The sequence below is a fragment of the Larimichthys crocea genome, chromosome VI (genome assembly GCF_000972845.2).
Source record: "Larimichthys crocea isolate SSNF chromosome VI, L_crocea_2.0, whole genome shotgun sequence".
Classification (NCBI taxonomy): domain Eukaryota; kingdom Metazoa; phylum Chordata; class Actinopteri; family Sciaenidae; genus Larimichthys; species Larimichthys crocea.
The window spans coordinates 8,303,792-8,314,518 of NC_040016.1; the positions used below are offsets into that span (position 1 = coordinate 8,303,792).

Here is a 10,727-nt window from a genome sequence, read left to right on the forward strand (position 1 = left end):
GAAACTTACATAAGCTGATATTCTAACTGCAGTGGAATTTGTGGCTATTCAGATGGTTGATGTAGAGCTGATTAGAGCCCAGTAACTAAATTTAATTCAGCAGTAGCATATCATGTTATTAATATTAATAAAGACAATTTGTTTGCCCAAACCCAACAATGAAAATGAATGCAGTCATTTTGAGTTGATTAGTACTATTACATAAATCTTATTACTTGCATCATATTAAGTTTGTTGGTTTATGTATATTAAAACTATGTTTACAAATGCATGGATGCAATTGAAGTGCATACTGTAAGTGGCCAAAATATTTTTTTGAGTGTGCTAAAAAGAAAACAATTTACCTAGATGACTGCAGGTTAGTACATTTTGTTTGAACTTGAAAGATCCTGCCAACAAAACTACACTTTATTTTACTTTATTAAACTGGATGTACACATAAAATGTTGTATTGGTGAACACACCAAAGATGGTGAGGTTGAACAAGTAAATACGTTAATTGAATAAGTTAATGACAAGATACAGAGTTAAAGTTCACACCACAAGTACTGTCATTTAAGTATTTACTAACTAATATTCTAATCTCATCTAATCTAAATATATTAATCAATATTCTTAGGTAACAGAGTCACTGGACTACCTTGTTGTTAATGCATCATATGATTATTCTAATATATTGTACATCATGAGTAGGAATTTTTGGCATAATGATGTAATAATATAACTGCCTTATATTTTATCCTCTTCATTTCCCTTGCTCTATACTTGATCTGTGCTGTCTGCTGTAGTGAAGCGAATTCTGTCAGAGATCATTAAAATTTAATTTCATCAATGAATCTAAAATCATAATGTCCATCAGCTTTCTTACTCTCAGAGCCACTTGTCATTTTGAGATAATAAATCCATATAGTCTTTGCATGCTGCAGGAAATGTAGACATCATTCTGTAATAAATACTTATTACAGTAAAGCGATGGGTGGTTTTCCGTGATTAGAGAATTTACTTTACTCACATTTTATGTGATTTTTAAAGATTTTTAAGTGCATCAAACAACATCACACTGTGAGGTTTCTATCTAAAGGATTATCGAGTTTAAAGAGTGCACTAGTACAATATTCACTCATACATTTTCTGGGTTTAATTATGGAGTTACAAATGACTTTTATGTTCATTAGCTTCACTTCTCCTAAAGGCACATTTTCTTGTCATGTCATATCAGACTATAATAAAGCATGCAATAATAACTAATTCATCTGTCACCCCCAATAACCTCCAAACCTCTTTCAACAAATCAAAATCTAAAGTTACTTTATCTAAAATATGCATTTTTAGCATTGAAAATGAGATTTTCTGATGAACATGAGTTATGCAGTGATGAATAATAGCAAAGTATTTATTATTATTTCAGTATAATCGTCACTTTCAGACCAGTTTTTCCTAAACGTTAAGCACTAATAAATATGTAACAATAAACTGCAGTCAGAATTATTGATGTTTTTTAATCTTTAATCTTAAGATTATAAAGATTGAAAATTGAAACAGATGTTTTTTTGATTTTGATCCATTTACAATAGTCATATTTCTAATGTTATGAAAATGAAGATCATCTGTAAATAAAGTTATGGACCACACACACAAAGCATCTTGAATCAAGGCTGTGCAAAAAAACAGGTTACACAAGCTGTAATGAATGAATGAAGTACATCTTTTCTAGGCCATGAGACAGTGATAGATTCCTTGTAGACTTACCTTCTGAATCTATTGAGTGCTTTTCTCCTCTTTGTCAAAACACTAAGACAAAAATATTCCGCTTTTGTTCAGTCTGGGTTTGGGAGCTTGAAGCGGGAACCCGACAGATGTTAGTATCATAGTTATGGCTAAATCCTGCTTGTATCAAACCCAGCATTCTGGATTATCCATCACGGCCAATGGCCACATCTGCCACGGGACAAAAATGGGTGCCCTGTCAGTGTGTGCGGCATGTGTTGTGTGTGCGTTTGTGAGTTGTTGTTGAGGTTTTTCTTTTTTTTCTTTTTTTTTAATATTTGCATAGCATGTGATTTTGGGAGGACAGATTCAATGAACAAAACAAAAAGCCAACTGGTGGTGCATAGGAAAGGATTAGACAGGTTTTATATCCTCTAAAATGATGAAAAATAAAAATGTGTATAATTAACTCTAAAATTAACACTAACAATGTGTTCAAATGTCTATTAAAACAAAAAGCTAATCTTAAACTAGACCTCTCTCCCCTGACCCTGGCTCTGTTTTGGATTTACAAAGGATGTCTGACCTATTTATCTCAAGGGTTCTCATTTCGTGTTGAATAGGAACATGGAAAACATCTACTTGTGGGTCAGATGCATTTTAATACAAACTGAAGAACAGATAAGAGCTCACAGCAGGTTAGTTGTCCGTGACAACAGTAATACAAAAAGTAGATGACTGACAGTACTGCTGTACTGCATGAATGAGCATAATACTCTGGATGTACGTCTTAAAAATGATAAAATGTTCTTGGATGCTTACAGAACAGCTGAAATTGTAAGGGAATAAATATGTAGGCAGCTCACTTGAGTGTGCTTACTGAGATATGAGATAGATGTTCACTTTAACATGAGTGTTACATAATTCCCTCTGTCACACTAATATGTTATCTGGAGGATGGATACTGTATGTTGTTGATCACAAAGGACTTCTGGCTCTATAGAAAATATTTTAGTGACAAAAAAAAACCATCAGGTTGTACTGTGATGTCATTTAGCCTCTCTTCAGCTACAGTCCCACTTCCCAGGCCCCTGCAGTTCTATAGATGTTTGCAGTCATTGTTACTATCCTGTCCTAGGCATCTGACTCCCATCTGCTCACCTGTCTCATTTTGCAATCACCCAGTTAGATACCAGGCTCCTTTCCCTCCATGGCCAAATTGTCAGTGTTTGTTTGTACATTTTGTTTTCCAGTTTCTCTGAACCTGAACCTGTACTTTTACTTGCCCCACTACTGTTTCCTGTACATTATTGTTTACTTCTGTTCGCATCATCTAATTCAAATTTTCCTTGCTGCCTCTTATACCCCAAGGCAACTACTTAATTTATTAATTTATCTAGTGCTTATAAACTGGGTTAATGTGGTTTTTAAGAGGGTTCCGGTTTTATTCACTGCAGCCACACAGTGTGTGCATACATTTCATTACTCCTTGTTCAAAGTGTAACACGTCAATTCATCCCTTAAACATCAAATACTGTCCTAAAATCCACTGTATGCCTATCCTTTCCATCTGTCATCTACTTTCTGGTCTGTATTTGCTAAATCATTTAATTAATTCTACCATCAGTAAATGCTATATATATAAAGTATGATTACCATCCATGCCTTCCATCATTACTGTAACTGACATCAGTAATCCTCAGACTTTAGCATTACCAGACTAACACTACTACAAATAGAAAATCCAATCCTGTGTTTGCCACAGGACTCTTGTCATGTGCAATATTACAATGCTTAATACTTTATTTGACCTGTGTAGTGTTATACAAAAAATGTATGTGAAGAGTCAGGTTGCTAGTCACACAAACTCTGGATAAATGTTGCTGTAATAATAAAAACAATAATGAAGCTTATTCTAATAGCTCTTTTCTAAACCAATGTTACAAAGTACCTTATACACAATAAACAATAGAAGCAAAGACACAGGATTAAAATAATCCCTATAAAATCATTTTAGAGTACAAGCATAATTTTATGTATTTTTGATTAAAGAGTACATTAGAGGAGGGGAGTGCGTGAGAAGAGATCATTCACAAAAATCGTTGATATCAGAGAGAGCAAGAGAGAGCTGTCATTGGGAAAGTATATATATATATATATAGATATATCTATCTAATATATATAATATAATCTATCTATATATATATATATATACACGTATAGTCTACTAAGTCTTGTATATGGTGTCCCATATTTGAACTGAATTGAATTTGTTGTTGTTTTCTGAAAAAAGTTGTTGGTAAAATTGGCAGAAACACACTTTTCTTGGAAAAGTTAAGTTTTATCTCTCTGCATCTGTGAATCCACACACACGCTAAAAAAATAACAGTATAAAGAGTCTGGTTTAAAAGACTGAAGACTGATTGCTTTGAACAGGTTGTACTGGTCTCAAGTGGACAATGTGATTACTACAACTTTTTCTATAGTCTAAGTCTTGTTTATGGTATCTCATATTTTTTTTATTCATATAACATCACTATCATTGAATTTGTTGTTGTTTTGTATGCAATTATTTTCCAAGAAAAGTTGGCAAAATTGTATACACCTTCTTGGAAAAGTTGTCAGTGTGTTTAGCTCTCTGCAGCTTTATTACAGTATAAAGGGTCTGGTTTAAAAGACTGACAGACATTGTGGCCTGCTTTGAACAGGTTGTACTGGTCTCTAGTGGACAATGTGCATACTACAGCTTTTTCTTCAATAGTACAAGCATGTTTTTGTAAAAACAGAAAAGTAGAAAAGACATTGTGGCCGGATATCTTTGAAATATCCTGTCCTTAAAAATTTGAGAAGATGACTGGGGTGAGCTTTAACTAGTGAATTTTAATTTATTTGAAATAGCTCATACTTTGCAAAGACTGACTGTTTCAGACTCAGTGCCTTTGGTTTTTTATGAAGTGGATAAATTTAAATATGGACTTCAAAATGCAGTGTGGGTTTAAACCCTGCTCACAGCGATCACGGCTAGAATGCTTGTTAAAATTACATGTTTCTGACAAGAGTTGTCCTCGGTGCTGTTGTTATTCCTTGACACAAACATATCAATTGGGAAGAATGACTTGATGACTTGGGTATCCCCCTCTGAAACCAAAATGTTATGGTTTGAAGTTCAGTTTGGTGTGGTTTGTTCCCTGTGCAGGTTCAAACCCTGCTCACAGTGTTTGAAGCTTGAATACTTGCGGAAATTGAATGTTTCCGACAACAGCTGTCCTCTGTGCTCAAGTGACTCCTTGAGACAAGGGTCTTCAATTGGTGAAGAACGACTTGATGTCATTGGAATCCCCCTCTAAAACCAAACTGTTGTGGTTTGACGGTCAGTTTGGGGTGTTTTGTTCCCTGTGCAGGTTCAAACCCTGCTCACAGTGATTGAAGCTTGAATACTTGTGGAAATTTAATGTTTCTGACAACAATTCTCCTCTGTGCTATTGTGACTCCTTGAGACAAGGGTCTTCAATTGGGAAGAATGATTCGATGTCTTTGGAATGTTTGAAGCTTGAAAAGTTGTGAAAATTTGTAAGACTGACTCATTGTGTTCAAAACTTCACATCAGTTTGGCTTGCTTGAGTTCTTAATGTCTCTACACTGGTGTCCAAAGTCTTGACTTGGCTTTGTACTCTTATCTAAAACCAAGTATATTTAGTGTGGGCTCCATTTTATGATTTTATGCTGATTAATCCATGAAAGTTCGAGGTTACAGCTATAATACTGGATACGGCTGACTTAGAGTTTAGGGTGTGGCGATCAAAATACATATATCTTTGTTCATAGGCTGTGATGGCCGAGTGGTTAAGGCGTTGGACTTGAAATCCAATGGGGTATCCCCGCGCAGGTTCAAACCCTGCTCACAGCGACTGATGCTTGAATACTTGCAGAAATGAGGTGTTTCTGACAACAACTCTCCTCTGTGCTATTGTGACTCCTTGAGACAAGGGTCTTCAATTGGGAAGAATGATTCGATGTCTTTGGAATGTTTGAAGCTTGAAAAGTTGTGAACATTTGTAAGACTGACTCATTGTGTTCAAAACTTCACATCATTTTGGCTTGCTTGAGTTCTTAATGTCTCTACACTGGTGTCCAAAGTCTTGACTTGGCTTTGTACTCTTATCTAAAACCAAGTATATTTAGTGTGGGCTCCATTTTATGATTTTATGCTGATTAATCCATGAAAGTTCGAGGTTACAGCTATAATACTGGATACGGCTGACTTAGAGTTTAGGGTGTGGCGATCAAAATACATATATCTTTCTTCATAGGCTGTGATGGCCGAGTGGTTAAGGCGTTGGACTTGAAATCCAATGGGGTATCCCCGCGCAGGTTCAAACCCTGCTCACAGCGGCTGACACTTGAAATTGAGAAATTGAGTGTTTCTGATACTCCTCTGTGCTGTTGTTGTTCCTTGACACAAAGGACTTCAATTGGTGAAGAACGACTTGATGTCATTGGAATCCCCCTCTAAAACCAAACTGTTGTGGTTTGACGGTCAGTTTGGGGTGGTTTGTTCCCTGTGCAGGTTCAAACCCTGCTCACAGTGATTGAAGCTTGAATACTTGTGGAAATTTAATGTTTCTGACAACAATTCTCCTCTGTGCTATTGTGACTCCTTGAGACAAGGGTCTTCAATTGGGAAGAATGATTCGATGTCTTTGGAATGTTTGAAGCTTGAATACTTGTGAAAATTTGTAAGACTGACTCATTGTGTTCGAAATCCCCTTCTAAAACTTAACAGTTGGCAATCAGTTTGGCTTGCTTGAGTTCTTAATGTCTCTACACTGGTGTCCAAAGTCTTGACTTGGCTGTGTACTGTTATCTAAAACCAAGTATATTTAGTGTGGGCTCCATTTTATGATTTTATGCTGATTAATCCATGAAACTTCGAGATTACAGCTATAATACTGGATTCGGCTGACTTAGAGTTTAGGGTGTGGCGATCAAAATACATATATCATTCTTCATAGGCTGTGATGGCCGAGTAGTTAAGGCGTTGGACTTGAAATCCAATGGGGTATCCCCGCGCAGGTTCAAACCCTGCTCACAGCGGCTGACGCTTGAAATTGAGAAATTGAGTGTCACAAAGGACTTCAAATTGGTGAAGAAACGAATATGTCATTGGAATTCCCTCTAAAACCAACTGTGTGGTTTGACGGTCAGTTTGGGGTGGTTTGGTTCCCTGTGCAGGTTCAAACCCTGCGCACAGTGATTGACTTGAATACTTGTGGAAATTAATGTTTTCTGACAACATTCTCCTCTGTGCTATTTTGTGACTCCTTGAGAAAGGGTCATCAATGGGAAGATGATTCGATGTCTTTGGAATGTTTGAAGCTTGAATATTGTGAAAATTTGTAAGACTGACTCATTGTGTTCGAAATCCCCCTTAAACTTAACAGTTGGCTCAGTTTGGTTGCTTGAGTTTAATGTCTCTACACTGGTGTCCAAAGTCTTTACTTGGCTGTGTACTGTTATCTAAAAGTGTGGGCTCCATTTTATGATTTTATGCTGATTAATCCATGAAAGTTCGAGATTACAGCTATAATACTGGATACGGCTGACTTAGAGTTTAGGGTGTGGCGATCAAAATACGTATATTTTTGTCCATAGGCTGTGATGGCCGAGTGGTTAAGGCGTTGGACTTGAAATCCAATGGGGTATCCCCGCGCAGGTTCAAACCTGCTCACAGCGGCTGACATTGAAATTGAGAAATTGAGTGTCACAAGGACTTCAATTGTGAAGAACGACTTGAGGTCATTGAATTCCCTCTAAAACAAACTGTTGTGGTTTGACGGTCAGTTTGGGGTGGTTTGTTCCCTGTGCAGGTCAAACCCTGCTCACAGTGATTGAAGCTGAATACTTGTGGAAATTTAATGTTTCTGACAACAATTCTCCTCTGTGCTATTGTGACTCCTTGAGACAAGGGTCTTCAATTGGGAAGAATGATTCGATGTCTTTGGAATGTTTGAAGCTGAATAATTGTGAAAATTTGTAAGACTGACTCATTGTGTTTCGAAATCCCCTTCTAAAACTAACAGTTGGCAATCAGTTTTGGTTTGCTTGAGTTCTTAATGCTCACACTGGGGTCCAAAGTCTTGACTTGGCTTTGTACTTTATCTAAAACCAAGTATATTTAGTGTGGGCTCCATTTTATGATTTTATGCTGATTAATCCATGAAAGTTCCGAGGTTACAGCTATAATACTGGATACGGCTGACTTAGAGTTTAGGGTGTGGCGATCAAAATACGATAATCTTTCTTCATAGGCTGTGATGGCCGAGTGGTTAAGGCGTTGGACGCGAAATCCAATGGGGTATATCCCCGCGCAGGTTCAAACCCTGTCACAGCGACTGGTGCTTGATTCCTGCAGAAATGAGGTGTTTTTCTGACAACAACTCTCGCTGTGCTGTTGTGACTCCTTGAGACAAGGGTCTTCAATTGGGAAGAATGATTCGATGTCTTGGAATGTTTGAAGCTTGAAAATTTATAAGACTGACTCATTGTGTTCAAAACTTCACAGTCATGTTTGGCTTGCTTGAGTTCTTAATGTCTCTACACTGGTGTCCAAAGTCTTGACTTGGCTTGTACTTTATCTAAAACCAAGTATATTTAGTGGTGGCTCCATTTTATGTTTATGCTGATTAATCCATGAAAGTTCGAGTTACAGCTATAATACTGGATACGGCTGACTTAGAGTTTAGGGTGTGGGCGATCAAATACTATGTTTTTGTCCATAGGCTGTGATGGCCGAGTGGTTAAGGCGTTGGACTTGAAATCCAATGGGTATCCCCGCAGGTTCAAACCTGCTCACAGCGTTGACGAGAAATTGAGGTGTTTCCTGACAACAATTCTCTCATCTGTGCTATTGTGACTCCTTGAGACAAGGTCTTCAATTGGGAAGATGATTCGATGTCTTTGGAATGTTTGAAGCTTGAATACTGTGTGAAATTAGACTGACTCATTGGTGTTCAAACCCTCTAAAACTTAACAGTTGGCAATCAGTTTGGCTGCTTAAGTTCTAATGTCTCTACACTGGTGTCCAAAGTCTTGACTTGCCTGTGTACTGTTTATCTAAAACCAGTATATTTAGTGTGGGCTCCATTTAATGATTTTACTGATTAATCCATGAAAGTGTCGAGTTTACAGCTATAATACTGGATACGGCTGACTTAGAGTTTAGGGTGTGGCGATCAAAAATCATATCTTTTCATAGGCTGTGATGGCCGAGTGGTTAAGGGCGTTGGACTTGAAATCCAATGGGTATCCCCGCGCAGGTTCAAACCCTGCTCACAGCGGCTGGACACTTGAAATTGAGAATTGAGTGTCACAAGACTTCATTGGTGAAGAACGACTTGATGCTTGGAATTCCCCTTAAACCAACTGTTTGTTGACGTCAGTTGGGGGTGGTTTTCCCTGTGCAGGTTCAAACCCTGCTCACAGTGATGAGCTGAATACTTGTGGAATTTATGTTTCGACAACAATTCTCCTCTGTGCATTGTGAACCCTTGAGACAAGGGTCATCAATTGGGAAGAATGATTCGATGTCTTTGGAAGGTTTGAAGCTTGAATACTTTGAAAATTTGTAAGACTGATCATTGTTTCGAATCCCCTTCTAAAACTTAACAGTTGGCAATCATTTGGTTGCTTGAGTTCTTAATGTCTCTACACTGGTGTCCAAAGTCTTGACTTGGCTGTGTACTGTTATCTAAAACCAAGTATATTTAGTGTGGGCTCCATTTTATGATTTTATGCTGATTAATCCATGAAAGTTCGAGATTACAGCTATAATACTGGATACGGCTGACTTGAGGTTTAGGTGTGTGGCGATCAAAATACGTATAGTTTGTCCAGGGCTGTGATGGCCGAGTGGTTAAGGCTTGGACTTGAAATCCAATGGGGTATCCCCCGCGCAGGTTTCAAACCCTGCTCACAGCGCTGATACACTTGAAATTGAGAAATGAGTGTCACAAAGGACTTCAATTGGTGAAGAACGACTTGATGTCTTGGAATCCCCTCTAAAACCAAACTGTTGTGGTTTACGGGCCCAGTTTGGGGTGGTTTTGTTTCCCTGTGCAGGTTTCAAACCCTGCTCACAGTGATTGAAGCTTGAATACTTGTGGAAATTTAATGTTTCTGACAACAATTCTCCTCGTGCTATTGTGACCTTAGACAAGGGTTCATCATGGTGGAAAATGATCGAGGTCTTTGGAATGTTTGAAGCTGAATACTTGGTGAAAATTGTAAGACTGACTCATGTGGTTCGAAAATCCCTTCTAAAACTTAACAGTTGGCAATCAGTTTTGGTTTGCTGAGTTCTTAATGATCTACAACTGGTGTCCAAAGTCTTGAACTTGGCTTTGTGACTCTTATCTAAAACCAAGTATATTTAGTGTGGGCTCCATTTTATATTTAATGCTGATTAATCCATGAAAGTTCGAGGTTACAGCTAAATATGGATACGGCTGACTTAGAGTTTAGGGTGTGGCGATCAAAATACTAATCTTTCGTCATAGGCTGTGGATGGCCGAGTGGTTTAAGGCGTTGGACTTCGAAATCCAATGGGGTATCCCGCGCAGGTTCAAACCCTGCTCACGACTGGTCTGATTCCTTGAGAATTGAGGTGTCCTGACAACAACTCTACGTTTACTGTTGTGTGATTTGTGACCTCGTGACTGTTGACCCTTCCTTGAGACAAGTGTTCTTCAATTGGGAAGAAATGATTCCGATGTCATTGAATGTTGAAAGCTTGAAAATTATAATGAACTGACTCATTGTGTTGCCCGTAACAGGGTTCAAAAAACTTCGAAAACTTCAATCATTTTTGTTGCTTGAGTTCTAAATTGAGTTCTTATGTCTCTAAAAACTAGTCCTCTTATGCCTCTTAGTCTCTAATGTCCTCTACACTGGTGTCCAAAGTCTGAACTTGGCTGTGTACTGTTTATCTAAAACCAAGTAATATTTAGTGTGGGCTCCAATTT

The 10,727-nt window shown here is 37.8% G+C and overlaps 9 non-coding genes across 9 annotated transcripts; all 9 read left to right on the forward strand.

The window, feature by feature from the left end:
* Positions 1-5,532: 5,532 nt before the first annotated feature.
* Positions 5,533-5,614, forward strand: trnas-uga (transfer RNA serine (anticodon UGA)). The gene has a single exon. It is a non-coding gene; the product is annotated as a tRNA-Ser (tRNA).
* Positions 5,615-6,017: 403 nt separating this feature from the next.
* trnas-uga (transfer RNA serine (anticodon UGA)) lies at positions 6,018-6,099 on the forward strand. The gene has a single exon. It is a non-coding gene; the product is annotated as a tRNA-Ser (tRNA).
* A 620-nt stretch (positions 6,100-6,719) lies between these two features.
* Positions 6,720-6,801, forward strand: trnas-uga (transfer RNA serine (anticodon UGA)). Its single transcript has one exon. It is a non-coding gene; the product is annotated as a tRNA-Ser (tRNA).
* A 558-nt stretch (positions 6,802-7,359) lies between these two features.
* Positions 7,360-7,440, forward strand: trnas-uga (transfer RNA serine (anticodon UGA)). The gene has a single exon. It is a non-coding gene; the product is annotated as a tRNA-Ser (tRNA).
* Positions 7,441-8,015: 575 nt separating this feature from the next.
* trnas-cga (transfer RNA serine (anticodon CGA)) lies at positions 8,016-8,098 on the forward strand. The gene has a single exon. It is a non-coding gene; the product is annotated as a tRNA-Ser (tRNA).
* Positions 8,099-8,486: 388 nt separating this feature from the next.
* Positions 8,487-8,564, forward strand: trnas-uga (transfer RNA serine (anticodon UGA)). The gene has a single exon. It is a non-coding gene; the product is annotated as a tRNA-Ser (tRNA).
* A 398-nt stretch (positions 8,565-8,962) lies between these two features.
* trnas-uga (transfer RNA serine (anticodon UGA)) lies at positions 8,963-9,044 on the forward strand. The gene has a single exon. It is a non-coding gene; the product is annotated as a tRNA-Ser (tRNA).
* A 557-nt stretch (positions 9,045-9,601) lies between these two features.
* On the forward strand, positions 9,602-9,684 carry trnas-uga (transfer RNA serine (anticodon UGA)). Its single transcript has one exon. It is a non-coding gene; the product is annotated as a tRNA-Ser (tRNA).
* Positions 9,685-10,265: 581 nt separating this feature from the next.
* On the forward strand, positions 10,266-10,343 carry trnar-ucg (transfer RNA arginine (anticodon UCG)). Its single transcript has one exon. It is a non-coding gene; the product is annotated as a tRNA-Arg (tRNA).
* The last annotated feature ends 384 nt before the right edge of the window (positions 10,344-10,727 follow it).